This window comes from Phasianus colchicus, chromosome 4 (genome assembly GCF_987193195.1).
Source record: "Phasianus colchicus chromosome 4, bPhaCol1.hap1.1, whole genome shotgun sequence".
In the NCBI taxonomy this organism is placed as follows: Eukaryota; Metazoa; Chordata; class Aves; order Galliformes; family Phasianidae; genus Phasianus; species Phasianus colchicus.
In genome coordinates, this window is record NC_143439.1 from 10150060 (window position 1) to 10164822 (window position 14763).

Genomic DNA, 14763 nt, shown 5'->3' on the forward strand with positions numbered 1-14763 from the left:
TAAGCATTGTATCACTGGATTGGGCAAATTTCTGGATATCCTCAATAACAATACCTACTAGTAATTTCAGAGAGAATTTGTTGAAGGGTCCAGATGGCAGGGAAGTGTAAAGTATTATTACAGATGTTTCTTGTAATAAAAGTGGATCTGATAGCAGGTCAGAAAAAGGAATTAAGGGCCAAGTACTTCAGTCCTTAGCTGAGTGAACTCCCACAAGGTCTACGTGAGTTTTGTTCAAATAAGGATTACAGAATTCAGATGTAAGTAATTATTTCCAATGTTGGGATGATTTATTCTGCCTTTCTAGCCTTGTCTTTCTAGAGTCTTGAATATGAAGTCAGAGTATGTTGACCTACTATACACAAAAATAAACCTTGCCAGCATAAGGCTTGGTAGAATAAGAAAAGCTTGACTCAGTTACAGAATCACAGAATCACCAAAGTTGGAAAAGACCTCCAAGATCATCTAGTCCAAGCATCCACTTACTACCAATATTTCTCCACTAGACCATGCTCCTTAGTATCACATCTGAACATCTCCTGAACACCTCCAGGGACTGTGACCCCACCACCTCCCTGGGCAGCCCATTCCCGTGCACAACCACCTTTTCAGAAAGTAAGGTTTTCCTAATATCCAACCTGAACAGAGGTTGCTCATACAACCTGAGGTGATTCCCTCTCATCCTATCACTAGTTATGTGTGAGAAGAGGCTGACCACCACCTTGCCACAACCTCCTTTCAAGGAGTTGTAGAGGGCAATAAGGTCTTCCCTGTGCCTCCTCTTCTTCATACTAAACAATCGCAGCTCCTCAGCCACCCCTGATGAGGCTTCTACTCCAGACCCCTCACCAGCTCCACTGCCCTTCTCTGAACATGCTTCAGGGCGTTGATGTCTTTCTTGTTGCGTGGGGCCCAACACAGTACTTGAGTTGCAGGGCTCAGTACATGGGAACAGTCACCTCCCTGCTCCTGCCGGCTGCGCTATTTCTGATGCAAGCCAGGGTACCATTGGCCTTACATACACAAAATCAATCTGTCTGCAAAGCAGTCAGAAGTGTGACTGCATCAGAAAGAGACATAGCATAGCCAGCTTTAATTCAAACGTTATGAGTACCAAATCCCATGGAGCTATACAGCCTGTATTGAACTTTTTGCTTCTGCATTTACAATGCTGATGGCAAGATTAAGGATAGCTCAGAAGTGCCTATACGTAGTAGTGTCACACCTCGAGCTGTAATATGGACACATCTTTTGTTAAAGACAGATTAAAAAAAAAAAAAAAAAGGGTAAGCAAGTTGCTGTTTAGTTTGATAAGGGTGTTTTCAGTGAGTACTTCACCTTGGTGGATTGCAATCTCTAAAGTTGTTTTTTAAGCTATTTATAAAATAAACAGATTTAAAACACACATGTACTTGCAAGTTCTTATGAGAAAGCACCACAAATAACTGCTTTGCTGTAGAGTCCAATTACAGTAACAGTGCTAAACACATTTAGATGCAGTTTGGTCTCACAGTATGGACAGAATTGGATTTGTCAAATGATGTCCCTCAGCACTCTGGAATTCTGACAAAATTCAGGTGTTTAGAATTAGTCTGAATCTTTGTTAAATATGCCTATGTATGTATTTGTTGTAGAACTTGTAGATGTGAGATGTTCTTTGTTGTGCAATTACATCCTCCAAGATACTGGTTATTCTTGATGTGAGCTGTGGTTTGAACTTCTGAGAAGCTGTTGTGCAATATGATAGGTGTAATATTATTTTGGCAACAGCAAATTTTTGGAAGCCTCCATCCTGCTCCACATCTGTGTCTGTAACACAAAATTGTAGTTGTTTAGCATTGTGATATCTGTTTATACACATGGAGAACAAAAAGACGACTGACATAAACAAAATGTCATATACATTCAGATTTTGATTAGGAGAAAATAATCATTCTGACATCATCACAAAAACAGTGCACCGAAAAACACTGGTCTGCCAACTCATGAAGGGCAAGCTTCGAATTTCTGTGGTTTGGTTTGTTGTAGCACTGAGTTATGTGTGTTCGTGAAGCTCCTCAGACCCAGGCTGTTTTTACTTTTTCACACAGCACTGCAGGCTCAAATCAGGTTCCTTTCAGTCGTTCAGGTGTCTAGGGCAGGATTCACCTTGGATAACTTTAGAAATCAGCAATATAAGACCAATAAATGAAGTAGTCATTTAAAATCCTTTTAAAATCAGAGGAAAGAAACAGGCATCTTGAATGTATATCGTCTAACCTGTGTAACCTTGGAATGAGCAGTTATAATTTTTCTCCATAGGCTAAAAAGGGATTCTTGAAAGCTAACTCAGATGTAACAGTCTATGTATGTCCCACTCATCTACTGGCTGTCTTTGTTGTCCTTCAATACTGTAGAGTTTAGTAGCATTATTGTAATGTAGCAATGTTGTTGAGTTGTTAATCAGCAGGCAAGTGAGCTGAAATTTACTTCTGGAATCATTTTTTTCATAATACTCTAAAATTTAATATGTTTGTGAGTTGTTTTTTTTTTTTTTTCCATTCCAACTACTCTGGGCTATGCTATGTAATTTAGTGCAAGAAAATTGATAGCACCACTGTATCTACTGTTTAGGCAAAGGTATAACTACGGACATATCTTCGTGTACATCAGATATTTACTGTATCAGATATTAATATGAAAAATAAAAAAAAAAATGCCTGGAGAGATACAGAGATAGTAAAGACCTCACTTTTACATTTAAAAAAACAAACAAACAAAAAAAAACCTAAATAGAAGATTTAATGAGTTTTGGTAGATATTACTGTAAGAAGATCAGTAAGGAATGAGTAACCCTTGTTGTTAGCATCATTGTTAGGACTTTGGAGTTTCTGATGTATCAGGCAAGGCACAGGCATGGTATTTTGCCATTTACGTGACAAATATGAGGACAGACCACCAGTTTTTACTCCAGTACGTTTTCAGCCTTTTAAGAAACCAGTCCAGTTCCTATGCTTTTTACTTGGAAATTGAGTGTCATTTAATATCAATCACTATTCATCAAAGGCATGGACAACCTGGCAACGGAAAGGACCACCTTTCAGTAAGTTGTAACTGTTTTTTAAATTTGGTGCAACGAAATCAAGATTGGGTTCCAAACAAAACTGTTTTACTCAACAGAAATAAAACTCTGATCATTATGTACACAGAAGTCTGTATTTGTACTTCAGCTAGAAATCAGAGCAAACTTTCTGAGTCTTCTTCAGTTGGCACTGAAAAGACTGTGTATAGCTCAAGGTAAATAACAAAAATATAGTATTTTATTATGTTTTTGTGTCTTAATACCTCCAGGGCTTTCATTGCTCAGAGGTTTTTTGAGTTTCCAGAGGCTCTTGGTACTGGAAAACCAGGGCTTCTTTTCTCCCATCTAAATCTCTTGACTTCTGAATGAAATATGATTGATAGATACAGTTTGCTGTTTCTACCTGAAGTCATTTCAGAAGCTCAGTGGCTGCCAGTCCTTTTTCAGCACAACTGCTACTGAATTAATCAAACAACTCTAGTACATATACTGCTGAAAATAATGATAGTGATCCACTGAGACAAACTGGACCTAAAAATATTTTCCAGTTTTTAATTAAAATTGATATAATCAGCTTTTTTATTACAATTAAAAAATACAGTTTCTCATGAGACAAAACTCCAGATGGAAAAAAAAAAAAATGACTGAGGTGCACTGAAACATGCATTTATATCCTATAAATAACAAAGAAGAGAGACTGTTCTCTGCATATGGAAGGAGGTTGATCGCATGAAGCTCTGCTTCTGGAATGGGCAACAGACCTGTCAGTGGGTTGTAAGTTAGAAAGGAGACCAATAAAGGGTGTGCTCCCAAGTGTCCATTTGCTGTGCTCTACTGATGCTACTTCTCAAAAATACACAACACCTGATGTGGACACACCTGTCAATAGCATCCTTTTCTGACTCTCACAATTTGCAGCAACGGTGCATCAGCTGTCATTTTGCCCTTCTGAAAGCATTCAAGTAAATGCTTCAGAAGGCATTGTTTGCAAAATTTTCATGCTTTTCATTATCTTCTGGGTTTTAAATGAAATGAAAATAACAGATTTTTTTTTTTTAAGAAAATGCTTTATCTTTTTTTTCTTGCGAAATAGGATGATGAAACAGTAGATATTGTCCTGTAAATACAATCAGCATTGAGATTTAAAATGAGAAAGAAATATTATTTTCATTCATATTATGTTGAACTCCATTAAACTAAAGATTTTTCCCAACTAGCTTAGTTTGCCTGAAAAATTATGCAGGTGGTCAGATAGAACTAATTTCGTAGTACTGTTCTTGCTGATGAATTATAGTAACTATAAACAAGATTTGGTAATTTCCTGATTCTTCTTTTAAATATTACTTTCACACTGTAAAGATGTAAAGAAATTGAAAACTTTTCATTTATTAAAATGCTCAAGTAAAATATTTTGTAATCTGTTGCAGATTTGGAATAGCTATACATTTGTCATTTTTTCTCTCCAAATAACTTCTCCTGATTTTACATTTTTCTACTCTTAAGAATTCTCTCTTAAGAGAGAATTGCTCCATGGAGAATGGGAATCCCATTGTAAGATTCATTTTTTATGGATTCATTTTACCTTGGGAAAATACACTGAAACCCTCCTCGAGGAAGAAATCTTTAAACTGGCCTTTTGTCCCTGTTCAGGCTTTCAGGGAAGTCTCAGAAAAGTTGTATAGGTTAAGAGAGAATAAGAGTGCAAAGTTATTTTTAACTACTATTTGTTGGAGATGGGGTTTGAGCATAATTCCAGGTACATACAGGTACTGACTTTGAAGAATCTTATGTCCAAACCTAGAATTCATGGCTAAGGCAGGGCTGTAATGTGAACTAACAGTATTTGTCATATCTACGAGTGCAATTTGCTAGCAGAGGGGAAGTGCTGGATTTTCTTCTCGAGCTGACAGTTTGTGATAAATATCATTACATGTATATAAACACAAGCACATACACCCATTTTCCCTTGAGCATAAAGAATTTATTAGGAACCCTTTTTCACACTTTTACCGGATCTTTTAACGAGATGAGAGAACTTAGAGAAATCGTGCCATGGCATAGACAGTTTTGTATTCTTTGAGATGGATAATATGTTAGCAATATAGTACAGAGAGTCCCTGCCACATGAACCAAGAATTCAGAACACAAACCATCAGGCCCACAGGAGAGGTTTGTTTTATCTGAACTTGGAAGAAATGGACCTACGAAAACAAACCAATGTACTTTCAATCCAAATGATCAGCTGGAAGGATTCTTCAGCTAAAGACCAGAAACAGATGTTGATGCCTTTTCTCAACAATTGCAAAGCAGCCAGTTCAGTTTCCAGTTTTCTCCCTTTATGCTAAAGCCTCATGTTCTCATCCAGATCAGGCAAAAGAAAGCCTTGAAGTAATTTGACACCTGTTTTGCTTTATTTCTTGTCCTTCCTGAAGATAATGAATGAATTACAGGTCATCTTTATTATATGACATTCTTTTACAGTATTTCCAGTAAATAATCTCATCAGGATATATTTTCTTTCTCTGAAGAATGAATCTTTCACTATAGATATTTTAAAAATTTGTGCCAAAGAAGGTAACATACAGTTGTAGAACAAATGTGGCTTATTAATCAGCTTAGTCTGTGTGGCATGTACAGTATTACCTGGTTTTACTATGGAAGGCTAAATTCTAGACTGCAGACCACACTGTCTGTGTTAGTGTGTTAATGCAGTGGCTTTTCACATTCTAAAAACTTGTTTAAAACGTACTTGACTGAAAAGTGAAAATGAGTTTAACATCCTGGAATGACTCTGTTTTCTCCATTACACCCTGTATGTAGCACAGTGAATACAACCTGCAGACATGGCTAAAAAAAAAAATCAGTCTAGAGCAGCTTCCCCATTTGTGAAAAATTATGAAGACCCAGTATTTAAAGGTGATCAACAAAGAGCAAGAAAAGGATACTTGCTTAAGGCCATTTCAACTGTACAAAGAGTTGAAGTTTTACTGGAATCCCATAGGTAGCATAGCAGCTAACAGTAGCAGCTCCTACTGATTACATGTATGTTACAGTGTTTAGATAACCTCAGTACCCGTAGATAGATTTCAGGATGAGATTCGGAGCTCTGGTATGTTCCATTTGCTTTAGCTGGACAGTTTGTATGGACTGAAAATGTAGCCCCAAAATATTTCTACTGATTCGTATAGACTTTTTGTGTTTCTACTTCTACAGAGAATAGCAGTGCAATAATGTAAAAATAGTTAATCTAAAATAGATGAGAATGTTGGCAGACAAAGATATGCTGATTTTTATTACTGAATGAAAATCTATTAAGTTCTAGAATTTCTGTTGTAAAAAGTACGTACTATGAAATATATATATAAGAAGAATATGTTTTCACATGTGGATTACTAAATGCTCTAAACAGACAGGGAAATATTATTGCAAACTCTTTCTCCAAGGCACAAAGAAATAAGGTAATTTTCTAAGATCACATAAGTCTGTTAGGATGGCTAGCAATAGATTTGCCCCAGACCCAGTTCAGTACTCACTGGACTCTGTCACCTCTTTAAGAGCAATATATCGTAGTGAACAGCCTTTAATACGTTAATGGGGTATTTTGCTGATCTCCATTGTGTTAAAGATGTGCAAAAGTTAATGTAGTCTAGACAGAAATATTTTAAACCGCTCAACTTGTAAGTCTGTGGGTGGGCCACTGGGGATCCACAATTATTTTCAGGTTTTGGGCACATTTCTATAGCAGACATATCTGTTTTTCTCTCTTTATTTTGGTCAAAGAGGAGCACATTATCTGTGGCAACTTGCAACCACTTTAAAATAGCCTTGAAGTGGCAAATTATGAGAAATTCCACGATCTGCAAGGTATTCAGGATCAAAAAATTTTAGCCAATTTTTTTTTAAAGGCTTTAAACAATTCTTCTTCATACCAGCACTCTTCAGTTTTCTGTGTTCTCTTTTTACTAGAAACATGCTTATTTTTCTAAAATGTTCAGAGGTAAAATAGTAGCCTTTCGGAACCTTTGATTTTTTGCCTTATATATTTTAACTTCCTGTGTGGTCAGCATTCTAAGTTCAATGGCTTTATTGTCACTCTTTAATTGTTGCAGATTTTGTCTGAAAACAATGCCCCCCGTCTATGTTTCATTCTATTTTGGGTAATTTTAGGATGCAATATTCACATTACCTCATTGGGACAAATGTATATGAACATGTAAGTACGATGTTGTTATAAAAACAAAGGAAGATGGCAACCATGAAAATTAGAAATGTCAGTTTCACATATAGATGAACAAGTCTCCTAGGGCTTTAGTTTTTGAAGGAATGCTCTGGAGTAAGCCAAGCAAGCCAAACATCTGTCTGTACAGTTGGATTCCTCTGGAGTAAGTGGTAAATGATAGACAAACAGCTTGTAACTCCATCCCTGGAGCCCAAGGGTTATACAGGGAGAGCTCTGTCAGAGCTGATTTGTCTGACAGGCTGAAATACAGAGTCTAGGCAGTGACATGGATGGCATGAGTGAAAAAGAATCAATACTGAAAAACAGTGAAAAGTAGCATTACTTCCCGGATCTCATGTGCAAATAGGTCTTCATCCTAGGAACGACCTCAGAAGAGTTTTGCCAGATGAGAAATGCAGTGACTCATGATATTTTTTTCCTTTTTATGTTGCTATATCCTCCTCTGATTACTGCTCGATTTTTTCTCCTTTGCTGTACTTTCTACCCAAATGGTTGGTCTCAGAAAGAGCAGGAGAAGGAGGAGGACTGGAATGTAATCTTTATAGGAAAGCCTGTCATATGAAATGTCCTCAGTTGGGAGCTAATTTAGAAAGGGTTATTGCTGTGAAGTAGTGCAGGGGTGCAGCAGCTCAGCTCTAGGAAAGAGACAACTTTTTCTCCGCATTCACCACCAAGCAAATCACCTCTGGCTTGCCAAGAATTTTGTGTCTGAAAACAGTATGAGATACATCTGCTATAAGCTTTATGTAAAATTAAAAGTGATAGAGCACATTCCCAAAGAAAATTATCCTTCAGTGATTAGGAGCAGTATTGTTTACCTGAGTTAGCAGTCAGCTGGTAAATTTGTCAACAGCTTTTATTTCTTGTGCTAATAGAAATTTTATTTCTTTTAACGGAAAAGTGAAGGCACATATCATAGGAGCCAACTATAACATTTCTGTAGAGCTGTATTGCTCTGCTACTATGCTTTTAGTTGGCTCAAGTTTCACAAACATGGATCTTGGACAGTGTATGGTTTTGACATAGCTTGCAATCTTGTACCTTAGAACTGTGTCTCCTGACTAGATTAGTTGTCGATGAATGCTTTCAATTTCTGATGTTGGTAACGTAGTAAATTCCCTAATCAGTTCCGACCTGTCACTAGCCATCTTCAGAATTGGAATGTCTTATTTGGGAGTGTGCTTATTTTTTTTCTTTAAGTGTGTCCTATTGACCAGTGTGTCGTATCAGCTATCTAAAGAGTTGAGCAATATGGACAAAACCTCACTGAAATCCAGAAACTGAGGAAAATAAGCATATGAACACATTAGTGAAAAATGTGGTATATATATTCCAACAAGGTCTTTCTCACTAGCATTATTTCTGTTTTGGAAATCCTTAAGACTGCATAATGCCAGCATAGAAAGTTGGGTTGCTAGGTGGCTTTGAAGTAAAGGAGCCATTTGTCTGACTATAACTCTCATTTTCAGGAAGTTATCCAATGCAACAGTAGGTAGAACCAGACAAAAATTTGAATTTTTCAATTTTATGAGTAAATAATTATTAAAAAAAAAAAAAAAAAAGAAGAAGAAGAGAGTCAAGGGATCAAGGGACATCTTTGTTAAATACATTTCCAATTTTTTTTTTTTTTTTTGCAGTTAGTGATCCTGATTGGTTCTTAAAATTTTGGGGCTCAGCTTGTTTTAATTAGGATTAAAATGGAATGGTATTTTGTATAAGAATTCTGGCTTCCTCTTTGATGAATTAATACCACACACTTTCAAAATATGTTAATAGTACAGTCTGCAAAGATACTAGTTTTATGTTTTCTCACAGACAGTGTAGTAGTAAGGCAGAAAATGAGGTATTACATGTCAGACATCTTGATGGGATATAGTTCTGTTACTGACCTGAGTTTAAATTCAGTTCAGCTGATCCATTATGCAGTATCATAAAATAATCTAATTTTCTGCAGTATTTGTGTGATATTAAAAAAAAAAAATGAGTTTAGTTTGAATCTGTGTGCACTCCTTCCTCATTAATTCATTTTTTGTAGAATAGTAACTCTTTTTTTTTTTTACTTTTTTCTAGAAGGCTAAACTTCCATCTCTATATAAAATGTGAGATGCAAGACAAGGATTTCAGTTTTTACAGCAGTGTTGTTTGTTGAGGAGGTCTCAAAAGTTTCTCTACTGAAAAACAACAGAAGGTCCTTGAATCTAGATGTCTACTGTATGTCAAATGTTTTTGCAAAGGCCTTCTCAAATGACGAGCTGGTATTTTCTTTTTGATAGGAAGGAGTGAGGGGAAGAGAGAGAACTTAAACACTGATGATAATTCCTATCAAGTAATTTTAGTGCTGTCTGTCAGAGAAATGACCAAGCTGTTGCTGTCTGGCTGTCTGCAGCTATCAAAAATTTCAAGAACATCTTCCTTGCCGAATCCTATCAACTGATAAGCAACTAGTCGGTAGCCACAGGCAGCTGGTTTTGGGATGTTCATGGCTGTAGGAGGAAGCCAGCCAGCAGGAGCCAGAAGGGCCAGCACTGCTAGCTTATCCTGGGATTGTGCTGTGCACCTAATAGAGGCCCAGCCTGCAGTCAGCTAGACAGGCCCTAGGGGAGTCCATGTCATCTGACTTTGAACCTTTCTGTGAGTTTCCTCTCCAGTCTTCGAGGGATGTGTCTTTTAGCACTTGAACTGTGAAAACTGGGGTTTTACAGTGAGGACATTCCCTATAAATTTTAAAGGATACTTCCCCGTAATGTCAGGAATCTCTCCTCAACCCCTAATCCCATGTTAGTGGCTCTCATTTCTGTACTTCAGCAATACATGTGTTTTGACCTGGCTATTAATATCTTTGCTTATGGTGTCCTACTTTTCTACCCTTTTTTATTCCCCATTCCAATTTTATTTTCCCTCTTCCATATTTTAATGGGAAAAAAAACACGTGAAGGTAAAAGATAGGGAATTACATGTTCCTTTATTTAGCTCTATGAGGAAGGACACTTTTACTGTACCTTTTGGGATGTTTGTCTCTCTCTTTTTGCTGGATTTCTTTCTTTACCATGCATCTCCACATCTCCTTTTCCCACACCTCATCATGGATATACTGAACGGTGCATGGGGATTTTCACATTGCTGGTTAGGTTTTCTTTCCTGTGTGATCTCTAGTCTTTTCTCTACAAAACAACTCACCTGAGTAAAAATTATCTTTTCTATCCCTGCCTTCTATGAGTAAATTAGTTTCAATTCTATTGTAAGCTATGAGAGAGAATTCCAGAAAACTGCTTTCACCCACTCAAAGTTAGATTGAGTGTAGGATATGGAAAATAGCAGACGCAGAAAAATGTAGAGCAAAGAAAATTGAGGAACCTGTCCATAGACACACAACAAAGTGCTGACTGAGAAAGGACCAGAAACCAGCAGTCCTGGTTCTCAAGTTTCAGTTCAAAACAGTAAACCATGCAGTTTTTTTCTGCAGTGTTATCTAGAAATTTCAAAGTCAGAATGACATTCTGTTGTAAAACTGATAATAAAAAACCACCATCAGTAAAGGACTATTTATAAATGAGAGGGTGGGAAGGCATATTCTGCACTGTGTGCCATAAACAATGAGCGCCAAGGGACCGGAGGAGATATTTTGATGTTTGTGTGCTGTGGAAAGTTTTATTTAAACACAAACATTGTTAATAAACATAGATTCAGATAATTTTTCTTTGATCAATGAGCTCCAATAGATGTTAAACTTCCGGCATATCCCATGCTTGTGCATCTGAAAAGAGAGAAAGATTTAGGAGCACATTCTTAAATGTTACAATCCCATTTTGTTTATGCTAGTATCATGAACAGAGGGGTTTTTCTAATACAGTGTAGGACTGCTTTTTCAAAGAAAAGAGGCTTTCACAAATTAAAATTATTTCTAAGAACCTTGTACTTTACATTCGCAATGTAGATAAATACACAGATACAGAATGAAGGTTTGATTTTATAACCTGATTCAAAGCTTTCTGACAACAAGGAATAGGCAAAAAATTTCAGAGAGTTGATTGGGTTCTGCATCAGGTCCAAAGAAAAAAATCCATCCAGAAGCTGTATTCAGTGTTTGTTAGAATCAAAGTGAATAACTTTTTTTCTCCCTGCACTTTGTTCTTCCATTGTATCCACAGACAAAAAAAGAATGGATATACTTTATTTTAATTAGTCCCTGAGCTTTCATCTGTATATACTTTTGACGATCCCAGATCTGTGGATATTATATCCCAGGGATGTTGTTACTGTTTATTCTCTAACTCTCACACACAGACTTTATTCTTTTACTTAGTATGCTGCAAATTGTCTGTTCATCTGTGTCCTGCACTGCCTGGATTACTTCATACTGTTTACACAGCAAAACAAACTATATAACATCCCAGGGGCTCAATGCTGCTTCCACAGAATACCGGTGAGTCTAATTGACAACAGGATGTGCCTGTGCTTTATGATAGGAGAGTCAAGTCCCCATCACAGCCAGCCAAGCTGGAGCAGTAAAGCACAGACTTCATATTCTCACTCCTCAGTCTTTGAGATTCCCTAGTAGGCAATATCTCAGATTACCTTTAGCATGATTTGTAGTATATAATAATGAAAATTAGTGTCAACATTTATACTAGTTCATTTAAGCTAATGTTTTCACTAATCCCCTTGAAGTTAATTTCACCAAGTTTAAGATTTAAGACAATTACTTGTTAACTTCTAAGGCTTAATGTGTGGATTGTCACCTTACTTTAGAATACACTGTTCTGTGAAGGATTCAAAGGTGCCTTGACTGAAATCGAAGCCACTGTTTAAAGCAGTTTACAGCTGGATCATTTTCTATTGTTTTGCCATTCAGCCTTTCTGTGTGGAAGGTGAGAAGAGTCTTTCTTGTCACTCTGTTATTAATGAGGGAGACAAAGGATAATGCAGAAGTAACTGAGCAGGTAAAAATATCTCCTTCCTTGAAGTTCCTTTTGGAGAGCAATTATCCTTTTCTTGGGAGTAGAGATTCTCAGGAGCAGAATATGAACAGAGCTTCTAAGTTAAGCCTGTAGCTACTATCTAGCCACAAACAGGAGTTGAGCAGCAGTGGTGAGACAGCTGTCTTTCTGAGTTTGGTTACTTCTTATAGATGCACAGGAAGAAGCATCATATTCCCATATGAACAGGAAAGAGTAAGAACAAGAGTGGGTGTATAAATTCGCAGTAGATATCAGACTACAGGAATCATTCAGGAAGATCTTCATTGGTTGTTTGAAGGGCACCTATGTCATTACTCATAGGTTATGAGAGTAAGGCAAAGCAAAGTCTGGCAGTCCTGACTGGCTGCACCGCTGGCGTTTCATTTCATCTAGTCTTTCCTTTTCTACATCTCTGTTTCCTCCTCCAAAATAAAAACTAAATAAATAACTTCTCTGCCCAAGAAGCGTGCAAAATTGCCAGATGTGAGATCAGTCTCCAAGAGAGAGGTCAGTAATAAATAATGGACCCACCAAACACTTTTCTATCCTGAGCATAATAATACAGGAAGTTCAGCATGCTGTACGCCACATCCTGGGAGAATAGCAGAGCATGGAAATACCAGTGACTCACATGTTACAGATATACCTCTTACATGGAAGAAGTCTCACTTCAGCATTCACGTCTTATTTCTTTGAAATGAAATATTGAATTGTATGAAAACTGATCTTTTTTTTTTTTTTTCTAACAAAATGACAGACTGTGTAAGACAAATATTCCAAAAAACTTCTTTTTGAGCACAGGAACAAGTTTACCGTAAGTGTACGCATGTACGTTACTGATGATATGCTGCATGGGAACTGCTGAATCATGGCCTGAACCTCTGATTGACCACCTGAGGCGAGCAAAGAGTCAGCCCTGGGAGCACAAGTAGAGCCTGGCTCCACCTTTCCCAGACCCTATTTAAGAGCTGATGGCCACTGCAGAAGGATCTCTTTTGGAAATTGCTTCTCTTGGAGTCTTCTCAGTGAGCCCGGAAGAAAGGTAAGCTTTCCATCCATTCTTCTTTAGTGTGATAATCTGTTTAGCCTAACTTTCTTGTATATTCCTTAATTATAACATCTGTTTATTCATTGATTTTATATATATATATATATGCTAATAGCATCTCTGGATGCAGTGGCAATCTGAATGGGTGAACTGTCTACTAGTTGGTTTAGTTTCATCAGATTGAGACTAGGGTGTAGCTTGCATTTTTGTCCTTTGACCGCAGTATGGACCAAAGCTTCCTCTCTGTCCTCACCAGTCTGACAAATGATCTATGTATGAATAGACAGGGCAGAGACTGAAGTAGTGCAGACTACTTAATTACCTGTGCCTGAAAAGCACAATTACTGAATATGTGGCTAAATCCCATGCTTAGTTGTTGTAGGTTTAATTTATGGGCCTTGAAAGTTGTGATGACAATTAGGGTATTAATTATGCTATTAGAGATGTATTGGATAAGTAGCTCATCCGCTCCTTGTTTGAGGTGGGGAAGCACAGTCAAACTGTCTAATACTCATGCTAAGCTACATTAGTGATGACAGAGGAGTGGAACAGCAGAGAAAAGAAAGCAGCAGAGATTGCATGGCAGGACTTAGTAAAAATACTGTTCCTTTCTGTTTAGAGTAACAGAGTATGTATTGAGGTAATCCATCATTCAGTGATTGGCCAGAGAAGCATTCCATTAGGTTATAACTGAATGGAGAAATGATTTCAATGGTGTTATGCCTTTACTTCACAAAGTAAAAAATACAAGTGTACTCTTTATGCCTTCTTTGTTTAGCCTGTTAGAAAAATCATAGTCTGTCAATCAAGAAAAAAGCTTCCAATTGTGTAGCCTGTTAGAATCATTTCATTAATAACATGTGTTTACTACTGGGAGAAGCAGACTCAGTGTGCTAAGATTTTGTTTGTCAGTCAGTCATTGGAACCCCGCTGTTAATCGCATACAATGGTTTGTGGTTATGCCACAATTTAACCCAGGTTTAAAAAATACAAACTAGAGCCTTGGTGGTCTGCTGAGAGCAGCGAGTGAAGCAAAGGTATTGGTTGAACCTGCTTTGTGGGCTGTTGGCTTGAAGTACTGTACGAGCTAATCAAATTTATTAACTTGAGTCATGGCTAGAATGCATATTCTGGTGAGTGTGGGTGGGTGCACCCAGGTTAGACTACATTTTGGCTGCATTCTGCAAAAAGGAAGAAAAGCAACTCTTTGGCCTCCTTTCCACAAAGACAAATTGGAAACAGATATCAACTAGATTCTGGGATCTCTGGCAGTTGAGTAAGAAAAAGGGTTTTTTCTGTTGTTGTTGTGGCTTTTATTTATTGATGTAGAGAACTGACTAGAAAAAATCAAAGGAGTTTCAAAACTGAATACCAGTGGTATTTGGTGCATTTATATCATCGTCTTATCGAATTGCATCCTGTATTGCACCTTAATAGTAATACTAAAGGCACAGTC

General features: G+C 37.3%; 1 protein-coding gene across 4 annotated transcripts in view; it reads left to right on the forward strand.

The window, feature by feature from the left end:
• Positions 1–13060: 13060 nt before the first annotated feature.
• The window catches only part of LOC149918044 (uncharacterized), a 29844-nt gene continuing 28141 nt past the window's right edge, over positions 13061–14763 (forward strand). For all 4 annotated transcript variants that reach the window (XM_090138605.1, XM_090138603.1, XM_090138606.1 and 1 more), the window contains exon 1: positions 13061–13301. The gene's annotated coding sequence lies outside the window, so the exon portion shown is untranslated. The remainder of the gene's footprint in view (positions 13302–14763) is intronic.